At 34.6% G+C, this 22812-nt stretch overlaps 1 long non-coding RNA gene across 1 annotated transcript; it reads right to left on the reverse strand.

Moving 5' to 3' along the window:
- Positions 1–10493: 10493 nt before the first annotated feature.
- On the reverse strand, positions 10494–12253 carry LOC140956954 (uncharacterized). Its single transcript, XR_012171567.1, has 3 exons — positions 12087–12253; positions 11775–11997; positions 10494–10726 (listed from the first exon to the last, which is right to left on the reverse strand). It is a non-coding gene; the product is annotated as an uncharacterized lncRNA (long non-coding RNA).
- Positions 12254–22812: the final 10559 nt, after the last annotated feature.

The following is a 22812-nucleotide window of genomic DNA, read 5'->3' on the forward strand; positions in this document are numbered from 1 at the left end:
CTTGACCAATTATGTCTCTTGAGCATCCACTATCTAAATACCTGATTGAACTTCTTATATCAGCAAGTCTTTTTTTTACACACAGACGTAGATTTTAGTAACTTGTACCTAATTTATTTGGGTCCAAAACTGATTAGTCCTTTAAGAAACAAATTTGTACAATCCTATACGGTTTTGTACTTGAGTAGCCTCAAGGGTGTGTACAACATAAGAATTAATATTATTCTTAACAAAATATATTTTAGGATGCTGTTCTCCTTGTTATTCTTGTTTTTCAGCCTATATCTCTCGGGTTCAACATAACCAAGACCAAAATGCTTGCCTTTGTTAATATGATTTATAGGTTTTTGAACTTGAACATTAGGTTCATTGTGTTCACCTACCCTACTGGATTTAAAAAAATGAATATATTTCTCTTTTCACATATTCAGTTTTGGTAGAATATTGGTTTCATAAGTACTTTCATGACTAGTGAATCCGGGGCCAATTTTGTCTCCGGATTGCTTTTGTAGCTCTTTCATATTTTCTAATGAAACAAAAGATTTATTTCATGCATTTACCGTAGCGACAGCTTCTGATTTTTAATCAGTGGTGCTTGGTAATCAACATTCACTCGTTCAGTCCTTAACTTAATCACCTCGTCAGTTTTCCTTCAATCACTGACATTTGGATCAGCTTTCTTCCAATAGCTACGATTAACATCAGTTAGTCATAATAAGATCGGTTTTTCTTTGACGATTTATTCAGCTCGGGAAACATTAATTGCTGAATAATCAGTTTTTCTTTTTAATTCAAGATCAGGAGTTCGTTGTGCAATGTCATATCAAAAATCCTTTTTGACAAATAATACACTGCAGGTAGTGCGCATGAACTCTGACATTCTAACATACTGATAAAGCTATTATACGATCTTATCCGATCTATCAGTTGGGCACTGATCCTTAAAGAAAGATATGGAAAGATTAAGAGAATGTCCACGACAAATCCTCATCGATTTAATTAGGTAGGGTCGTCAATTTTCCTTTAATAAGTGACATTTGAATCAGCTATCTAAACAGCTAAACTTAATATCAGTTAGTCTTAATAAGATCGGTTTTTAATTGATGTTAGTTCAGCTCGGGAGACATTAATTCATGAACAATCCGTTTTCTTTTTAATTCAGTCTGATTTAGCTTTTAATAAATCTTCTTTAATCAATAGCCTTATTTAAAATCACCGAAAAATTAAAATGTAAAATAATTTTTCCAAATGACATATTAAATTACTTTTTTCTTCTTCTGGTTCTGCACATATTCTGATTAATTTATGGATCTTCTTAGAACTCAAAATGTTCATCAAACAATTTTTTCAAGAATAAATCAATAATGTATGCGTTTCAAAATCTTTTCAAATAGTAATTTTGACAAGGAAAGATAAGATGTTGTATAATCCCATAAATTCCAAAGTGTTTCCACTTACTTTCCTCTTATTCAAGTTAAGTTTTGTGCAATATTTGACATTTTAGATTTGACATTACAAGATCATTATCGATTGAAAGACACATGAAGGTGAATTTACCACATAATCGTTGGTTTAGTGTGTTTTTTTTAATTGCATGGTTGTGCTGTGGATTGTGAATCTCTTCTTTTTTTTGGAACCGAGAACCCTGTATTTCTTTCTTTTTTATCCATTGAAAACTCACAAATAAAATATCCAGCTCAAGAAACAATTTCAAAAACAAAAACATACACAAGACGGCTGACAGAGGAAAATTTCATTATCATTAGTTTTATAAGTAGGTATCTTGTGAGACGGTCTCACGAATCTTTATCTGTGAGACGGGTTCACAATAAAAAGTAATACTCTTAGCATAAAAGTAATACTTTTTCATGGATGACCCAAATAAGAGATCCGTCTCACAAAATACGACGTGAGACCGTCTTACATAAGTTTTTGCCTAGAACCTTACAGGCCATAAAAATTAAATTAAACAAAATAAAATATATGTATTATGCTTTGACAAGTCTATCCATCTCTTATTATCATCTTTGTTGCTACACCAAAATTATAATATGTCCTATTGAACCAAAATTATTAAAATTACAAAAACTTACAATAACCCGATGGTCATAGCTTGGTAAACCAGTAGAAATAATTTCTAATGAGGAAGTACAACACTAACATTCGAATTAAACTATAGTCCAATCATATCGATTTATCTTAAATTCGAACATCAATATCAATTTTCTATTGATATATTAGTCTCAAAGTCAATTAAGAACACTCTCGAAGATCGTGTCCTAATTTTTTTTCCAAATGCTTGTAGTACTATAAAATTCCCAAAAGTCAAAATATAATCAACATTGTCAATTTAACTTAAGTATAAGAATTAATAGCCTAGAATAATATTTCCATAGATAATACAACATAAACATTAATTCTCACAAACCTTAATTTCTTAGTGAATTCATAAGATATAAACGAAAGCATGGAACTACATCCAAAACGATATATCATAATAAATTTGTTAATGAAAATGGTACCCGCCGCTACATTGGTTGCATCAACTGCCTAATCTTGAGTGATTGCGAACACAAGGGCATTGAGCTTATTCTCACTTGGCTTGTTTTGGGTGCCAGTCCCAGTTCGCTTAGTCCGTCTAGTTCCTTTATTTGTAGACTCAAGATAGTCTGCAATTGGGTGTCCCGACTTTCCACAACCACAGAAAATGTCACTTATTATGTGGCATTCACCACTTTGTCGCAAGTGACATATCTGACATGGCTTTAAACTCTTGGTAGCCTAGGAGCATATGAGGGTCCTAAGGATGGGTCATGGGATTGCTTGGGTCGCTTGAACTTTTGTCCAATCACTCCAGATTCTTTTATTTCCATGTAAAGATGAACGTACATGAAAACCTTCTTTGGATTTGCCCAAGATTTTTGGAATTCATTTATTTCTATCCGGGCTTTTTGTGTAGATTGACCAGCAAGTGTAGCTTGTTTTTATTCTCTTCCTCTCGCCGCTTTATATCAGTTTCTGCTCTAATGGCTACTCCCATTATGTCTGCAAAACTGTGTGCTTGGTACATCACTAGGGTTGACTGAATCCGACTGGTCAAGCCTCTCTTAAAGCGATGCAACTTTAGAGCGTTATTTGTCATGATGGTAGAGGCATAGGCTCCTAAGGCGTTGAGCATGGAAATATATTCGACAAACGACATATCTAGAGTCTGAGTAAAGCTTTCAAACTCACTTAATTTTGTACTCTAACCTCAGGATAGTACTGTTTTAGGACAAATTCTCTAAATTGCTAAAACGTAATTGATCTGGTGGCTAATATAGTTGGCAAGATTGTTTCCTACAATTTGCTTTCTTTCTCTTCTAAAAATGGAACTATTACTTCCATTTAAGTGCTTCTGGAGCCTCTAGCAGTCAAATTCGCACTTCAATATTTTTGAGTCAAACTTGTGCGACTTCTGGGTCCGAGTCTCCTTTAAATGTGGTAGTTCGATTCTTACTAAGGGATTCACAATGTTACTTAATCCCATTTTTGTCGGCAAAGTTAGTCAAAAAAGGTAGATAGCACACACAATTCTTTAAATGCATTCAATTTGTTGCAGCCTTCTTTGAATAATATTTGAACACCTTTCGTTCGGCAGCTGCTTTTCCGAAATCGGGGATGAAGGTTCACACTGATGCATCATTCGACATTTCAAGGCATCCAATTCTCGAGTCTTCTCTCAGTTTATAGCAGTTGAGTGGTTAGTTCTATAATATTTGTGAGGTGTTTGTTCTCCTGTATTAAGACAGTGTGTGTTGTCTTTGGAAACACAGTGAGTGGGTTGTACACCACAAAATATTATAGTGAAATTCTTTTCATCTTGCCCGTGGTCTTTACCCTAATAATTTTTAGGGGTTTTCCACGTAAATCTCGGTGTCCATTTTATTCTTTATTTTTCAGATTTTATTATCTCAAATTACCGCAAGTAGGACCAACAAGTGGTATCAGAGCCTTGGTTTAAAATTTCATAAAATTCTGAGTATGCTCTGTGGTTGCAGCCTAGACTGATCTTCCACATCAGAAAAGATTTTTTGAGATTTTTTATTTAAGGCGGGATTGTTTTGTTCAGTCTACTAAAATTGTTGTAGACATAATGACGGGCAGATACGAGATAGCAAAGTTCAACGGAAGCAATTTTATGCTGTGAAAAATAAAGATACAAGCAGTTTTAAGAAAAGAGGAATGAGATGAATGATAATGTTGTTGTCAATCTACACTTGGCCATAGTAGACGAAGTACTGTCAAGTATCTCTGAGATAAAAACAGCAAAAGTTATCTGGGATACTCTGACAAAGATGTACGAGGTCAAGTCGTTACACAACATGATTTTCCTAAAGGAAAGGCTTTATACTCTTCGGATAGCGGAATCCTCATCGATAACCGACCATATCAACACACTAAATACTCTATTTGCCCAACTCACTTCCATGGGGCATAAAATAGGAGAAAATGAACGTGCGGAGCTTCTAATTCAAATTCTACCAGATTCATATGATCAAATTATCATCAACATAACCAACAATATTCTTATGGGCTTTCTAAGATTCAACGATGTCTTAACTGTGGTTCTCGGAGAAGAAAGTCGGCGCAAGAATAAGGAAGATAGGTTGGTAACATCGAAGCAGGCAGAGGCTTTACCCATGATAAGAGGAAGATTTATGGACCGTGACTCCAGTGGGAGCCAAAGACGAGGTAGATCAAAATCGAGAAGTAAGAAGAAAAATATTTACTGCTTTAAATGTGAAGTAAAGGGCACTTCAAGAAAGAGTGTACGAGTATCGAGAAGAGTTCTCAAGGAAATGTGATCAGTACTTCAGGCAGTGGTGAAGTATTATTCAGTGAAGCAGCAACTGTTGCAGAAGGCAGGCACAAATTTTGTGACACATGGATTATGGATTCAGAAGCGACGTGGAACATGACGTCTCGGAGAGAATGGTTTGACCATTATGAACCAATCTCATGAGAACATGTATTCATGGGAAATGATCATGCCTTGGAAATTGCTGGGTCGGTACTATCAAAATTAAAATATTTGATGGCACCATTCGCACCATACAGGAGGTGCGGCATGTGAAAGGACTGACGAAAAATCTTTTGTCCTTGGGGCAATTGGATGATATTGGGTGCAAAACACGGATCGAGAACGGGATCATGAAAATTGTGAAGGGTGCGCTTGTGGTTATGAAGGCGGAAAAAGTTGATGCAAATATGTATGTACTTTTGGGAGAAACTGACAAAGAAGCGAACTAGCTGTTGCATCAATTGGTTCAGGAGAAGAATTAACAGTGTTATGACATAGAAATCTCGGGCATATGTCAGAATGAGGGTTGAAAATTCTCTCAGAACAGAAGCTGCTGCCAGGACTTACAAAAGTGCATTACCCTTTTGTAAGCACTGTGTTACAAGTAAACAACACAGATTAAAGTTTGGCACTTCTACTGCCAGGAGCAAAAGCATATTGGAGATGATTCATTCAGATGTTTGGCAAGCACCGGTTGTATCCCTAGGAGGAGCGAGATACTTTGTCTCGTTCATTGATGATTTTTCTAGGAGATGTTGGGTGTATCCGATGAAGAAGAAATCGGATGTTTTCCATATCTTCAAAGATTTCAAAGCGCGGGTTGAACTTGATTCAGAAAAAAAAACCAAGTGTCTGAGGACTGACAATGGAGGAGAATAGAACAGTGACGAATTTGATGCATATTGTCAACATGAGAACATCAAAATACAATTCACGACGGCTTACACACCTCAACAGAATGGAGTTGCGGAGCGGATTAACAGGACCTTGTTAGACAGAACAAGAGCTATGTTTAAGACTGCAGGTCTAGAAAAGTCATTTTTGGTGGAAGCAGTCAAAACCGCTTGTTATATTATCAGTCGTTCTCCTTCAGTGGCGATTGATCTGAAGACTCCGATGGAGATGTGGACTGGGAAGCCGATAGATTATTCTCATTTGCATACATTTGGAAGTCATGTGTACGTTCTGTACAATGAGCAAGAAAGATCGATGTTGGATTCGAAATCCAGAAAATGTATTTCTTGGGTTATGCTGATGGAGTAAATGGGTTTCTCTTGTGTATCCTACTGTTCACAAGCTTGTCATCAGCAGGAATGTTATCTTCAAGGAAGATAAANAAAGATCGATGTTGGATTCGAAATCCAGAAAATGTATTTCTTGGGTTATGCTGATGGAGTAAATGGGTTTCTCTTGTGGATCCTACTGTTCACAAGCTTGTCATCAGCAGGAATGTTATCTTCAAGGAAGATAAAATAAATGGAGACAAAGGCACATCGAATTCCGAAACTACTATATTTCAGGTGGAAAATAATACGGACAAAGGTCAAGTTTCTTGTGAAGCAGTACCAGAGCAAGAAGAACAAGAACATGTTGAGTCTGAAGTTTCCATTGTAAGGCAGTCAACTCAAGACAGGAGACCACCAGGTTGGCTTTCAGATTATGTCACTGAAAGCAACATTACATATTGTCTATTATCAGAGGATGGTGAGCCATCTAGTTTTCATGATGCTACTCAAAGCTCGGATGTATCTTTGTGGATGATAGCAATTCAAGAAGAATTGGAAGCATTAGACAAGAATAAAACTTAGGATCTTGTTACACTACCACGAGGAAAGAAAGCCATTGGAAACATATGGGTCTATAAGATCAAGCGTGATGGCAATAACCAAATGGAGCGGTATTGTGCTATATTGGTGGTAAAAAGGTATGCTCAGAAAGAAGGCATTGATTTCAATGAGATATTTTCTCCTGTGGTTTGGCTTACAACAGTCAGAATAGTGTTGGCATTGTGTGCAGTGTTTGACCTATATCTAGAACAACTAGATGTGAAAACGACGTTTCTTCATGGAGATCTTGAAGAAGAAATCTATATGCTCTAGCAAGAAGGTTTTGAGGAAAAAGGCAAAGAAAACTTGGTTTACAGGTTGAACAAATCTCTGTACGGTCTCAAACAGGCGCCAAGGTGTTGTTACAATAGATTTGATTCCTATATCATGAGCCTTGGATACAACAGATTGAGTGCATACCCTTGTACATATTTCAAGAGGTCTGGTGATGATTATATCATTTTACTTTTTTATGTGGACGACATGTTGGTAGCAGGCCCCAACAAAGATCAGGTCCAAGGATTGAAGGCACAGTTGGCTAGGGAATTTGATATGAAAGACTTGGGACCAGCAAACAAGATTCTAGGGATGCAAGTTCACCGAGATAGAAGTAACAGAAAGATTTGACTTTCTCAGAAAAATTATTTGAAAAAGTCTTGCAACGCTTCAACATGCACGATAGTAAGACAATTTCGACCCATCTTCCTGTTAACTTCAAGTTATCCTCCGAGATGTGTCCTAGCAGTGAAGCAGAGAGGATGGAGATGTCTCGAGTACCATATGCATCAGCAGTGAGAAGTTTGATGTTCGCTATGATCTGTACAAGACCAGGCATTGCTCAAGCAGTGGGAGCAGTTAGTCGGTATATGGCGAATCCTGGACGAGAGCATTGGAGCACTGTCAAGAGGATCCTTAGATACATTAAGGGTACCTTAAATGCAAAATTATGTTATGAAGGATTAGATTTTACACTCAGAGGCTATGTAGATTCAGATTATGCAGGTGATCATGATAAGAGGAAATCTACTACTGGTTATGTGTTTACACTTGCAGGGAGAGCAGTAAGCTGGGTTTCAAAACTGCAAACAGTTGTGGTGTTATCTACAACAGAAGCAGAATACATGACAGCTACTCAAGCTTGCAAGGAGACAATATGGATTAAAAGGTTATTGGAGGAGATCGGGCACAAACAAGATAATGTTCCTTTGTTTTGTGACATTCAGAGTGCCTTGCACATCGCAAGGAATCCAGCCTTTCATTCCAGGACGAAACACATTGGAGTAAAATTTCACTTTGTGCATGAAGTAGTAGAAGAAGGAAGTGTGGATATGCAAAAGATTCATACAAAAGATAACATAGCTGATTTACTGACCAAGCCAGTGAACACTGATAAGTTTGAGTGATGTAGATCCTCAAGTGGCCTAGCAGAAACGTAAGCAGCAGGTAATGGCAAGATTGAAAAGATGTGTGGAGATGTGTTTGATTCTCAATCAAATCTCCAAGTGGGAGAAATGTCGGCAAAGTTAGTCAAAAAAGGTAGACAACACACACAATGATTTAAATGCATTCAATTTGTTGCAGCCTTCTTTGAATAATATTTGAACATGTTTCGTTCGACAGCTGCTTTTCCGAAATTGGGGATGAAGGTTCACACTGGAAATAGATGCATCATTTGACATTTCAAGGCATCCAATTCTCGAGTCTTCTATCAGTTTATAGCAGTTGAGTGGTTAGTTCTATAATATTTGTGAGGTGTTTGTTCTCCTGTATTAAGAGAGTGTGTGTTCTCTTTGGAAACACAGTGAGTGGGTTGTACACTACAAAATATTATAGTGATATTTTTTTCATCTTGCCCGTGGCTTTTACCCTAATAATTTTTAGGAGTTTTCCACGTAAATCTCGGTGTTCATTTTATTCTTTATTTTCAGATTTTATTATCTCAAATTACAGCAAGTGGGACCAATAATTTTAACATGTGGCGGGGGTGGTGCTGATCGGTATTGTTGACATTTCCAAATCCTTAAAGGGTCGTTGTCACTATAGTTTTTATGGCCGTTAATTGAGCATGGTTAAGGTTGAAGTCAGGTGGTGGTGGCAGGGGATTCTCATCTTCGAGACTGTGGTTGTTGCGAGTGTGACAGTTATTTCTTGGGAATCTTCCGGTCATTTCTCTACAAAGACGTAAATTTTTAAAACTCTTTGAATGTCAAATGAAGACATGAATCAAAACACGTGGATAACAAAATATCATTTATTTCCCTGAGGAAATTTCAGAATACAACGAAATGCAAGAAAAAAAAAACGAAAAGTAATCTTAAGGAATTTATGTTGGAAAACAGAACATTGATGATATCCTAATCTATGATTTCTCCATCCCTGACAATCTCTGCAGGCTCTTCATTTGCTTATTCCTCATGCGCATTCAGTAATTGCTGCAAGTGTTCGATTTCGTCTTGTTGGTTGATGAATTTTGTAGCCATGTTTTGGTTGCTAATCACCAACTGAATCAGAGTTTTTCATTGTTTGCTTATATGTATTGATTTCTTGTTGGAGTTGGTCACTAATTTGTTTCATGACCAGAGAATGATTGAACCATGCCTCGACCATGGTGGATGCTTGGTGTCCAACTTTTTGCGCCTCTTGCAGCTTTTTCTTATAATCTTTGAGTTGTTTCTCAACAAACTTTTTATCAAAAGCAAGTTGGTTCACTTCCATTTGAAGGTGGTCCCTAGTTTCCTTCAACTCGTCTTTGTCACGAAGTAAGCTTGTAAAAGTATTCTTGAGTTGCTCAACATAACTTTCGAAACAAAAACAATTCATATACGAATTATTTTAAAACATAAGCCCACTTACCTTGAATCTTGGTACTAAAAACGTGAGCGGGGACGACTTCTTGTCTTGTAAACCTCAAAAAAATACTGTCTAATTCTTGACATCAATTGGATAGAACTTCGACTGGAAAAAATACTTCAGAATCTTGACAGCACCTGGGAGCACACTCACGAATTTTGTGTGATATAAGTTGGTGTAAAAATCGAAAATGAGCCTCCTCATATTTATAGGAGTTGGGTGAAAATCTTACCATAATTCGTTTGATATTCTTTTCTAACTTTTGGGATTATTTTTCCATGATTTCGAGATTTTTCTTCCATATATACATGCCTTGCCAAATCTCAAAACTTCATCCCCAAGTATAATTTTCGAAATTATACATAATGGTTTGTCAATTGCATGTAGACTACTTCCTTGTACATGTTCATGACGTATCTAGACTATATTGAATTGACTTACTTCCTTGTTGTGTGAATGTTGCCTTGAATGTATCATTTTCTTACGAATTCGATTGATATATTACTTTAAATTTCGAAATTCCAATAATTTTATAATGACACTTGAATTCAAAAATATTCAAGCTTATACTTGTCTATAAATAATTTTATTCCTTAAAAAATCGGGGTTCTCACAGTTATACCCATATTTAATGCGCATAGTTGTATTCAATTCATTGTCGATGAGTATAATTTATTTTCCAAATATCATTAAATAAAAGTTTATTAGAAAATTTGTTTGTATAATTTGTTTTCCCAATAGCATCCTAAATCTATGTGAAAAACCTAAGCTAACTATATAATTTTGAGGGAGGGAGTATTTACTAAGGTTTCAAATTGTTTTTATATAATTTAAACACTTTCCTATTTACTTCACTATTTTGACAAAATCATACTAATATAAACTAACATCCGTATATAATGAATAAAAAGGTAATAAATAAACTTTTCTTTAGATAAAATGTAAAAGGATTTAAATCATAAATCGTCTTCGAATATCATCATATATTATCATGGAGAATTTTTAAATTTTTATGCAAATTGATCAAAGTTTAAATGAATTGTATTCATAATGGTACATTTATTTATGCATATTAAGGTAAATTTATTAAGGTTTCAAATTGTTTTATAATTTAATTAAACACTAATATAATGCGTTTGGACGGTTCTACCCTTGTCTTTGTGTGAATCCACGCACACCACTCATGGGAAGAGGCACTTATCGTAAGCTGCACCAAAATGGTAAATGTACAATTACATCTCAAAAACAATATTGGAAATTAAAACGAAAAAAGTAATATAACAAATGAAATTTATATCATTAACTGAATACGTACTGATATATATATCTATATATATATATATATAATCAAGTTGTTTAAAAAGAAAAAAAAATATTTTTTAGGTTTAATTTGATTAATAAAAAAATAATTATTTGGATTTGGAAGTAGAATTGAATTTGGAATTGGATTTAGAATTTCATCTTGGGTTTGGTTTGAAATTTAAAAATTCTATTTATAATTCATTTCTTGTTTGGAAAAAAACAAAATTTGAATTTGGAAATTTAAAATTTTACTAAAATAATCTCAATTATCTTTTACAAAAATCAAGATTTAAAACATATTATTCACATTATTAAAAAACTGAAAAACTAAAATTAATTTTATCATATATTTCTCTATATCATTTCAATTATATATTTATGTTATACAAACTACATAAACTCTTATATAATTAATTAACTAATCTTAACAAAGAAAAAATAAATTATTAAAATAAAATAATCAAACATAACATCCAAATAATCAAATTTAAATTCTACGAAATAAATTATTTCAAAAATCAACCACATCCTAATTTTTTAAATAGAAAAAAAAGTACTATTGAATAAATAATTGTTCAAAATTCATGAAAACCATAAGAATAGATATCAAGAATCAAATATACAAAATAAAAAATAAATAAAATTTTCATTTAATCCAACCATTACATATAAAGACGGTATAATGATAATAATTAATATTTTTGTTATAAATATTTTTTAGTTTTATTCAAATCCAAATTCCATCAAATCTGACCAGTTTTGAGAAGATTTGTTTATACACAATGAAATCCAGTCAAATCCTTTAAAATCAAATTCTATTTTTAAAATCCAACTAACTAAACGGTTAAAACCAGGATTTATAAATCCAAATCTCTCCAAATCCTTGCTTCCAAACATAGTGTTAAAAAAAATTTTTTTGCTGTAGTTTGGAACGAAATATTGATATAACTTACAAGGACTCATAAACGTTTTTCTTCCAACAGAGGGGCTGCAATTTCCACTGGCTCTGTAGACGAGATCGAGCGCATACGATGCGTGATTTATCAATGTGTTGGGAAGAAAACACGGACCACCCGGCTGTATATCTTTGCAATCGAAACTCGAGCAAACGTTGTCTAAAATTCCTTGTAACAAGTTAACTGGTGCATTTTCTTTCGCGACGCAAAACTCGAGTTGCTGTATTAGTAAATAACAGAAAATACCTAGTTAACTCGTATGTACGTCGTACAGAAAAGATCGACGAATTTAAGTTAAAATTTACTTACAATGCGTTTCTCATTATCATCAAGTTTAGGGTTTTCTCGTATAGCGTAGACATATGTTGTATGAATAGTACTTAAGTATAGAGAAAGACATACATAAACAATTGCAGTGAAAGAAGAAAGATTAATGTTTCTTGCCATGGATAGGATATGAACTCTTCTCGATCGAATTCTTGTACTAAATAGGGTTTTATTTTCTTGGAAATTAATTGAGTTTAAATAGTTGAAACTTTTCGAAAAAATTGATATCATGCATTAATGTGGATATATAGGATTCTTGTGAATTTGTTCATCTAATTGACTGGATTTTAATAATTTTCTAATAACCCAAAAAGGCATTTGCAAGTGATTTATTTAGCTTTATCGCTTGAATTCTCGAAATTCAGGCTAAAAATTAGTAATAAATTCAGTAATATTACATAAATGAGGTGTTGGGAATAAAGAATCCACTTTGATTAATTCATACAATTAGGGAATAATATTTAAGAAATTGCGTGATTTTAAAACGAACGTTGAAATTACTGATATATTTGTTTTTGGCATGGAAAATTAATAATGGGTCAATTTTGAATCCAATAAAATTTATATCAAATGGGATTGGAGAATGAATTTGTATGACCGTGATTTTTGTTATATTCCAAGAAATTTATTTTAAATCGTGGAATAATAAATTTTTATCATTGAATTTTTTTACAAAATTTGTTGAACTCGATATAATTGTCATTTTTATTAGTTTTGAATTAAAATTTTTTTTTTGTAAAATCATATTTTAGTTATATATATTGTGTATAGTATTTTTTAATGAGTAGGTCTCTTGTGAGACGGTCTCACGAATATTTATCTGTGAGACGGGTCAACCCTACAGATATTCACAATAAAAAGTAATTCTCTTAATATAAAAAGTAATACTTTTTCATGGATGACCCAAATAAAAGATTTGTCTCACAAAATACGACCCGTGAGATCGTTTCACACAAGTTTTTGTCTTTTTTAATAATGAAAAACAAAATATAACGCTTGAGAGAGAACAAAAATCGATCCTTCAATGACTTTGAATAGCATATTTGCTCAACCAGGTGCATTATCCAAAGGACATCAACCTTTACAGGCAACGGAAAGGACGGAACTAGGAATTTACCTTATGGGGACTGATCATAAGTTTGTCTAAAAACAACTTGACTAAAAATATATATCAAAGCACATCATAAATATATCATATCATGATGAATATTATCTCAAGAAAATATATAAATGTATAAGTCAAAAATATAATAAACATACGAGGTAACACAATCAAACAATTTCATTGATACTATGCTTTACTCTACGAGACTTCTCATCAAACTCGTATATGTTTATTCAAACTCCCGCTCAATGTAAAAAAACATGCAATCGCCAAGAAAATAATCATCCATATTATTGCGAAGTGATGTCTTATGACACTCGGAGCCAAAGATCATAGGGCTGTACATGGTCTGTAATATATTGGGTGGTTAGTACCTAAAGATGGAAACATGACTGATGATTGTGCGTCGGGGAGCATGAATGAACAGATCCATACTAGAATGGGAGATGTTAGAACATTTACGTTTTGGTAATTTTATAAGGTTGCTAATTCTATGGATAATTACAGAGCTTAGCTAAACTGAATTCAAGAAAGAAAATGACTATTCATACGCATATGTTTCCAAAGCTAATCATAGACCTACCAATTGCTTAGAAAAACTGATAGTTTATTATTCGAAGGTAAAAAAGTCACTAATAGTTAATTTGATCAAAAATACCAACTGATGCAATAGATTTTCTCCGTCTACTAGTTAGTATATATCAACAAACATTCCATGAAATTTTTCAGTTTATTCCGTGTTAAGGAGCATAACCCAGTTGAATTATCGGCTAAAGCTCTCCATACTAACAATTTCTGATTCCTAATAGAATGTCAGAATTTCGCAAGTACTACTCTCAGTGTACTTTTATCATAAAGGACAATGACGTGGAAAACGACATGAGCAACGACTATTCTATTTGGAACGGATATAAGATTTGATTTTATCGACCGTTGGATCAAAAAGCTAAAAATAGAGGAAAGATCTCAGCCAGTCCTTCTCACTCTCTAGCTCTCGCATTTTTTTGAAAAATAAAAAAAATTTATCAAGCTTTCAAGAAATCAACTGATATAAGTTTTCTAGCACACACTTGAGTGTTTTATTCAGATCATTGAGGATCTTTTGTGCTTAGATTTATATTTCTGAAATACTTGTAATATGAAAGTATGATTACTGATCAGTTTTGTTGAGTAAATTGCCAAGAGTTTCAGTTAGGTTATTTTTTAAGTCCTACTAAAATGGGCAGTTGAAAGTGTTGTAATTGTCCAAGTCTTTTAATGAAATCCTTCTGCAAGGAAAAAAAGTGGCATATAAGTATTGAATTCTCCGAACATCCAGAAAAAAATTTGTGTCTTTTACTTATCAGTTACACTATCTTAACTTTCTATTTGATAGCCCAACTGATTTTTTACTTGAAATCATTTCGTGTTCAAACCTTATTAGTTAGTTTATTTCTACGCAGTGACAGACTGGTGACTTATTTATATCCAACTAACAATAATTCTATTTTAGTTTTAGTGCCCAAAATCAGTACACGTAAATTCCATGCATTTATTTAATTATTAAATCATTTATTTAAATGTAAAATGAGTTTTAGCCATGCATAATTTATTTAAATACATTATTTAAAATTATTTATGTTTGGGTGATGCACGTTAAATGTTTTTTGAGTTTCATGTTTCCGGCGATTGGTCGAGGCGGGATCGAGGAAAGACCGGCGACGACTTTTGGCGAAAATTTTTAATGCGGTATTTTATTTTTTTATTTAAGGATGGGGCATTTTAATTAATTTATGAAGTGTTAGTCTTTTAAAACCTAATTTATTTATTAAGTGATTTTAAGATTTTAAAACCTTTAGAGATTAGTGTTTGTGCTTTTTATTTTAATTAGGGGATTTTTATTTAAACATTAGTAGGGATGGTATTTTAATTAATTTGTTAATTGAGTTAACACTTTAATTAGTATTTTTGTTTAGCATGGTTAATGGCATAATTAAGCAAAAATCATCCCCTAATTATTTCTAAACTCACGCGCACACACACCCACACACACACTTACACGGCCAAAAACACACAACACACACTACACGTTTTTATTTTAAGATTTTGAAAGAAAAACCTAGGGTTCCTAATCCATAGAGCAGCCGCCCCTTCCTCTATAATTTCCAGCAAGAATTTCGTTGGTTTTCTTCAAAGAAAATCGAGCCAAGTCGTCCGAGATCGTCTCTCACACCATCTCCGCTTCGGTATCGCAGTATCGTGAGTTTTAATATCAAAAAGCCACGTATAATCTGTTTTTCCTGCATCGATCATGTCATAGTATGTGTGGTGTTGTATTTTGTATGAAAATCATGTGAATGTTGTGTAGAAGTTTGAGCAATCATGTTTAGATTACTTTTGAAACTATTTTTGGATCTAAAATCACTTTTTTGCTGTCTTTTTAAATACTGCGATTTTTTGGCCGTGCTTTTGGGAAAACTTTCAACATAAAAATCGTAGAAATTTTTGATACCTTCGATTTGATATAAAATTCAAAATTTTTGGATAAAAATTGAGTGAGTTATGGCGTTTTTTGTGGGACTGCTCAAACTGCAACTTTTATGTAAATTGTGTTGTTGAAGTTATTTGTTGCAGGCTTCGTTGGGAATCGACGGGCGATCATTGCTGCGTTTAAGTAAGTTAAGAACGATGTTGGGATTATTTTTTGTGTCTCTTTTCGTGTCGTTAAGCAAAAGGTTGAGATAAGAGTCGTAGGTAGAAAAGTGGTGTCGAAATCTCGGGTTGTGTCGTTTGTTATTATTTGTCGTGTTTTGTGGCAATTGTAATAGCTTGTATGGGTTGGAGTCATTACCTTAGTGTCCTATGAGGGGTCTCGAGGTATGGATTCTCAGCCCTTATGGTTTAGTAAGAAGAGAGAAACGTCATGTTAAGTTTTCGCTCAGGCTGCGTTTTCCCGAGGCTACACGGACCAGTACACGGACCCTGACACGGGGTCCGTGCTTTTGTTGCACTCGGGTGTCACTTTTCCATAGGTACACGGAGGTGTACACGGACCCAGACACGGGGTCCGTGCCTGTGTTTTCTTCGAAGCGTCAATTTGCAGAGTCTACACGGAGCCCTACACGGACCAGGGCACGNCCACGTATAATCTGTTTTTCCTGCGTCGATCATGTCATAGTATGCGTGATGTTGTATTTTGTACGAAAATCATGTGAATGTTGTGTAGAAGTTTGAGCAATCATGTTTAGATTACTTTTGAAACTATTTTTGGATCTAAAATCACTTTTTTGCTGTCTTTTTAAATACTGCGATTTTTTGGTCGTGATTTTGGGAAAAATTTCAACATAAAAATCGTAGAACTTTTTGATACCTTCGATTTGATATAAAATTCAAAATTTTTGGATAAAAATTGAGTGAGTTATGGCGTTTTTTGTGGGACTGCTCAAACTGCGACTTTTATGTAAATTGTGTTGTTGAAGTTATTTGTTGCAGGCTTCGTTGGGAATCGACGGGCGATCATTGCTGCGTTTAAGTAAGTTAAGAACGATTTTGGGATTATTTTTTGTGTCTCTTTTCGTGTCGTTAAGCAAAAGGTTGAGCTAAGAGTCGTAGGTAGAAAAGTGGTGTCGAAATCTCGGGTTGTGTCGTTTGTTATTATTTGTCGTGTTTTTTGGCAATTGTAATAGCTTGTATGGGTTGGAGTCATTACCTTAGTGTCCTATGAGGGGTCTCGAGGTATGGATTCTCAGCCCTTATGGTTTAGTAAGAAGAGAGAAACGTCATGTTAAGTTTTCGCTCAGGCTGCGTTTTCCCGAGGCTACACGGACCAGTACACGGACCCTGACACGGGGTCCGTGCTTTTGTTGCACTCGGGTGTCACTTTTCCATAGGTACACGGAGGTGTACACGGACCCGGACACGGGGTCCGTGCCTGTGTTTTCTTCGAAGTGTCAATTTGCAGAGTCTACACGGAGCCCTACACGGACCAGGGCACGGGGTCCGTGCCTTCTCTTTTCTGCACGACTCATTGTACAGTGTCTACACGGACCCAGAGCCGGACTTGGGCGCGGGGTCCGTGTACCTTCATTTTTGGGGAATAATTTTTAAGTTCACCTTAAGAGTTGATTTGGGGTTCAAGATCATGGTTAGTGCGATGATTAAACGAGGTGAAGTCCCGAATGAACTAGAATGTCATAAGTTATTTAATCACTTTGGTGGTGAGCTCGAGTACCTACGTCTAAGTTATGCAAGTTAAGTATTCAAACTCATGTTAGTATGTTGCAGCAGCTGCCCCAAGCGAGATCCAACGAATCCCTCAACGCCAAGTAAGTATGTTGACGTGCAAAAGAAAATATTTCAAGTTTTTGAGGTATGCTAAATATCTTGTGACCAAATTATGAATGGGTTTGGAAGTCGGTGAACGTGGCCAAAGACCTCTCCACCCCGTTAAAGCATGAACGGGTTTAGATAAGGATTAGAAAGCATTAAAGCATGAACGGAGACCAATCCACCCGTTAAAGCATGTACGGGGATCTCATGTATGTGGCAGTGGATACGTCCCTGTCAGCCCAGTACTGTGGTTTGTCTAATCAGGCATTTATTATGTATGGGTCACTTGCTTTGAAACATACCTCTACGCAAAATGATGAAGTATGTATGTTCAAGTATGTTCAAGTATGCAAGCATGTTTAAGAAAAGTTTTTATGATTATGGCACGTCTATGTTATATTATTATGATCACGCTCAAGTACGTTTATGTTATCATGTTCAGATTTATGTTTCCAATGTTTACGCTCTATTTTGAAGTTGCGTGTGGTTTTACTACGTATTACGCGTTACTTCCAGTTTATACGTGTTGAGTCTTTAGACTCACTAGACTTGATCGATGCAGGTGAGGAGTATGTTGAGGTGGCTAGAGGTGGGGACCAAGGAGCTGGCTTGGACTGAGCGGAAGGCTAAACCCGAGGACCGCCATGTTTTGAAGTTTTAAGGATATTTGAAATGTTGAAAATACTCTGGTTTTTATGTTACGATTTTTTGTGGTTCAAGCAAATACGTTTGGCAGACATTATGTTGAGACGTACAGTTTATTTTACCAAATTTTGAAAGTTCATTATTTAAGCAAGAAAATTTTTAATTCTTCCGCAAATTTTAAGTAGTAAAAAGTACGGTACGTAACATTAGTATTTCTAATTCAACCGAAATATTTCAGAATTTATTGAGATTTTCTATTCAAACCCCTCTAAATCAATTTCCGATCCTGACAAATTGATCGAATAAGGTCAATTCTTGTCTATGAACACTATCGATTAAATTGGACTCATTTAACAAAATCTCAATGTTTTTCAAAAAGGATTTTGATGATTGAAAAATCAGTATGTAGGCTTATTTAGCTGCACAAGACGATAACATGTGGTACGTCATCTCAGAAGGCCCAATAAAAATCATGAAAGCCAATACTGGCATTGTCATCTCCAACGGTGTCACAAATGATTGTAAAACCAACAATGTAATGGACTAGTGAAGTCAAGAAAAAGGAAAATATGAACAATGTTACAAAATACATCTTGTATAAAACATTGGTCAAGAATACTTTTAGACATATCAAGATATGTTCCACTGCAAAGGATATCTGGGTGAAACTTATACAACTGTGTGAAGGCAATAATCAAACAAAAGAGAAAAATGAATACAACATTTGCGAAGAAATTTGGCAAGTTCCTAAAAAAGAACCAGAGCAATTTCCAAAGCCCAAGAAGAAGCAATCATTACAAGAAAAAGTCCACTAATGAGTACAATGTGCGTTTAAACTGTGGGAAATCGAATATTTCATAGCCGGCTAGCCTAAACCAAATAAGGATGAGAGAAGGCCCATCTCATGAATAGAAGAAGCCCAACAATGATAGGAGGTCATTCAGGAAGAGAACATATCATACAGTGCTGGTGGCTGAGGATAACAAGGCCAGGTGTGCAGATTCCGACTCAGACTCATCAGAGTCAGAGTGTTCCACCAGTGAAAGTGATGAAGATGAGGTGAAGTGTCTCATGGCTGATGAAGAGCCAGAATCCACCGGTGAAGAGGTATTTGATTTTGAATCATCTGATTTTACACGTGATTATCTCATCACTTCACTTTATGACATAGTAAATGATTACAAGAGACTTTTTCAATCATTCGAGGAAGTCAAAGAAAATAAATATGGAGCCTAACTAGGAAAATTCAGGTGAAGTATTTTGTCTTAAGGCATAAATTTCAAAGCTCGAGATTGAAAATGAGCGAATACATGAAATGGCTGATCTCTGAGAATCTGAAATTAGCCGAGCCGATCAAAATATGGAACAATCATTAGTCGATCTCGAGAAAATACATGAGCTGCAGAAACAATCAGGAGATAAAACTGGTCTTCGCTTCAACAGCAATGATAGCAATCTCACTCACATTATTACTCAATAGAAACTAAGCATGTGCAAATGTAAACAAGTTTATTTTGTTAAGTCTAGTACGATATATGGACAACAGGAGCCAATTGTTCGAATTCAGAAAACTGTTGAAAAGATGAACAAAGGTAGAATGTTTGGTATTGGTTACGAACTCGAAAGTTCTAATACTAAGCCTAACTGGTCTAATAATAGATTCAGTTTTGCAACACATAACTCGTTGAGAGGTAAGCTCTACTGATATTAAAACCGCAATCTTGTTTATAAAAGATATAGGCGGACTAATGATGACAGAAAGGCATGAAAATATATTGTTTCCAATGCACGCAAAATATCGTATGCATATGTTTCTGCACAACCTTTCTAAACAAACAAAGTGGTTGGTCGGCTAGTCAGGATGTTCCAAGTGTGGGTTCCTAATGGACTAATCTCATTTGGACACAAATAAGATCGGGTACCAGTTGATTTAACTTGTGATTGTAGATCCAATAAACAAGAAGGGCTAAAGAATTCAGTCTGGTACTTGGATAATGGATGTTCAAGGCACATGACTGGTCAAGACTCTGTTGACTAATTTAATCAAATGTGAAATACCCAAGATCATAAAAGATTATGATATGAAGTTCAGATCAATTAATAATGTGCATAAAATGAACTAACTGATGGATTGTCTAGTATATTTTTATCCTCTACCATGTATTCCATTCAGTAGTTTCCAATGTTTGTGTTTATGGAGAATCTCTAGCCCAAGAACCAATTGATCTAATTCTTTTCCTGTGATTCCTTTGATGTGAACCTCCAATTCTCCGATATTGATCGTTATTTGGTAAGTTCCTATCATAGGTTGTTCCAAATAGTATATAATATTATAAGAAAATTGATTTCTTTGTCTTATAATATCAAATACTATTTCGAATTCCATTCATCTTTCTGGATATCTAACTTTTCCTATTGTTGAAAAACTTTTTATTATCGGTTGGATTTCTTGGACAAGTGTTTTCTCCCATCTTTGATTTGTTATTCTATCTCCTTGAAAAGATAATATTATTGGTTCCAGGTTAAGACTTTGTTTCTTTTGTATAATTAGTTTGTCTTGAATCTGGATATTCGTTTTTGTATTAAAGGAAATTTGATTCTTTCTGGATAAATTGTCTGAGCAATATTTCCAACTATTTCTAGTATTTCAATAAACTCATTTCTAATAAACAATTCTGAATAACGTGTATTAGATAGAGAATATGAAATTTGATATATAATAGAATATGGTTTATTGCGCTATTTCATCAGCATTTTCTTTGAAGTTTCGATGTCATGTCAAAGCTCGACTGAAATCTCTATCATCCAAGTTTTAGGCATTTCTTCGATGAATTACTCTTATAATTTTTCATGCACATAGATTCCTTGAGATAGCTCTTAGTATTAAATCTTGAAGATTACTCATTCTTTTATCGCATATAACAATATCAATGGGTGAGTCGATTCTTTCTTTAAAATTAGCTTTTATCATAATCTAGATTGCTCCGATAAGAATTCATGACATGGTACATTCTACTTCTATCAAGAGTTTTATAATTCCTCCTTAATTTCTTCAGAAGAAATTAATTGCATCTCTATCCGATATCCTGTGAGTTCCGTTATGACTGTCATTTTCTTTCTTGAAACTTTATAGATTAGATGATGTTTTATGTTTCTTAGGCCAAGATTTCCTAAGAACTTTTCTATATGTCCTGTATAGAATCCTTGATATCTCTGCAGGATATAATTTTTTCTCATGATCTTTTGGACCATGTTATGAGATATTGTTTTCTTTCTAAAGAAACCAGACAAATATTAATGTGTTTCGTATCGAAACACTTCGTCTTCAATTAGATTCCGATTCTATTCTATCAAATTCTTCCAAACTTAAGACTTCCTCTTCTTCATACATATTTCATCTGATAAAATATCATCAAACTCATATAATTGAACAAGATATTGGTAATAACTGCTTCTTTAATATCAAGGGTCGGATCAAAGCATTTTATTCACTTTCTATCATTTTAATATCAAAGGTTGGATCAAAGCATTTGATTCCCTTTCCATCATTTTCTTAACAATTAGTCGAAATACGACCTCTTGCTCCACATATCCAGCAATTGCAATCTTTAAATTTTCATTAGCTCGGGTGTGAGCTCTTATGAAAGTTTTTTTTGTAGGTGTTCTTCTAGTACTTCGAGATGTGCTCAATACTTAGGATGACATCCTACTCTTTGATGGTCCACTTCTCAGCCCAGATTTGTAAGATCTGGTTTTTTGTCAAGACCATAATGTTCTTGGTTTCTAATAACTAATTCCACTTCTTCCAGTCCTGGCATAAGAGTGAGATCTGAAACTCTTCTCTTTTCAGCCTTTGTGGCTTACTTCCAATTATTATTGGAAGATCATTTTCTTTACAACATAAAGGAATACGTTTCTTAATACCCCTTAATCATTTGTAATTCTTTTGTTTCCAGTTTTCTTTTGAGAAAAGAGACTCTTCACGCCAAAGTATCTGTATTGGCGAGGTCATATTTGTGAGCTTCCGTGCTCCTGATTAATTTTTAATTATCAAACAACTAGGATTGATTAGTGTAAACAACGAAAACGGGTAAGAATTTTCTATTTTGGGCCTACAAAAATTTCGACATGACCTCCCGGTAAATAGAAAATACCAAAAATTCCAAAAAAAAAAACACAACAAAACATTTATACTCGAAAAAAGATTCCAATAAAACAAACAGAATACCAATCGCACGGAGAGCCAGCCAGGCTCGATCATACCAAATAAGATTCAACACTCAATAATAAAACCATACAAATACACGAGGCATCTCCTCGGAAAATGACTCAATATATATAATATAAATATCTGGGGATTCCCAACTCAAACCAACTCACTGGGCTCCACTAGCAGATGCTCGGTCAGCTGCATCAGAACCACCTGTATAACCTGCTATGGAATCACAAAACAAACCACAGTAGCCTAGAGGGACAGGGGTCAAACCCCAGTACGAAGATCAAATAAATTAAAGCATATATAAATAACATGTAATGAAATCAATGCAATTCAATGCATGTCGGGTATCAAAATGGATCCAGAGAAACGAGAGCAACAATTGTGACCACATGTGCCAGGGGTGTGATGTGTCAAATACGCCCCCGGCCCTG

This window comes from Primulina huaijiensis, chromosome 14 (assembly GCF_012295235.1).
Source record: "Primulina huaijiensis isolate GDHJ02 chromosome 14, ASM1229523v2, whole genome shotgun sequence".
NCBI classification, from domain to species: Eukaryota; Viridiplantae; Streptophyta; class Magnoliopsida; order Lamiales; family Gesneriaceae; genus Primulina; species Primulina huaijiensis.